Source organism: Euphorbia lathyris, chromosome 7 (genome assembly GCF_963576675.1).
Source record: "Euphorbia lathyris chromosome 7, ddEupLath1.1, whole genome shotgun sequence".
NCBI classification, from domain to species: Eukaryota; Viridiplantae; Streptophyta; class Magnoliopsida; order Malpighiales; family Euphorbiaceae; genus Euphorbia; species Euphorbia lathyris.
Genome location: NC_088916.1, coordinates 9,430,908 through 9,431,776, shown reverse-complemented (window position 1 = coordinate 9,431,776; position 869 = coordinate 9,430,908).

The following is an 869-nucleotide window of genomic DNA, read 5'->3' as shown; positions in this document are numbered from 1 at the left end:
AAAAAAGAAAGACAAAAATGTGAAACGAACATAAGATTACCAACTCGAGGAAAAATAGACCCACTCAAATCCTCGAAGAGGATGTCTGCAAAGAGTACACCATACTTGTGATAATTTAAGAAAAGAGTTCCTGCGAAATTCGTCATCCAGTCGGAAACTCTATTGCCCCTTCCGATAAAAGTGATTGAGCCGAACATCCAAATCTTAAAGCAACAGTTTTTTACAACCCTCAATAATTCAATGATACCTATGAGATGAAAGCTTAGGGGTCTTCACGAGATCTAGGACCACCTTAGAATCCAACTCTACAATAATTTTACGTTATCCAGCCCTCCAAGCTAACTCTAAATCAGAGGCGGATACAAGGAAGGGCCTAGAGAGGGCCAGACCACTCCGACCGCCGAAACCACCATGACCATGAATGGTTTCGAGCCATTTGTCTCCACAAAATTTGAAGCTGTGGTGGTTCCGACCCCCTATCTCGAAGAAATTTAGATCGGATACTGAATTAATATCTCAAAATTAACCCATGTCCTATTAGACGCTCTCTAAATCTAAAATTTCACTGTTAGGCCCTATTTAAATCTAAAATTCTTTTTTTTTTTCCTGTTACGCAATTTTTAAATCCAGAATTCTAATTTATTGGTTTATTAGACCTTACTTAAATCCAAATTTTTAAATTTTTTAACATGTTAGACTATTTTTAAATCCATTTTTTAAAACTTTTTTTGACCTATTAGACCATTCCTAAATCCGATTTTTTCTATTAGAAACAGTTTCTTTTATATGTTAAGAATCTTAAATACAATGTAGCTTAATTTTGAGAAGTTTTACAGTGATACTCTACCGCCATATCCACCAGCATATCA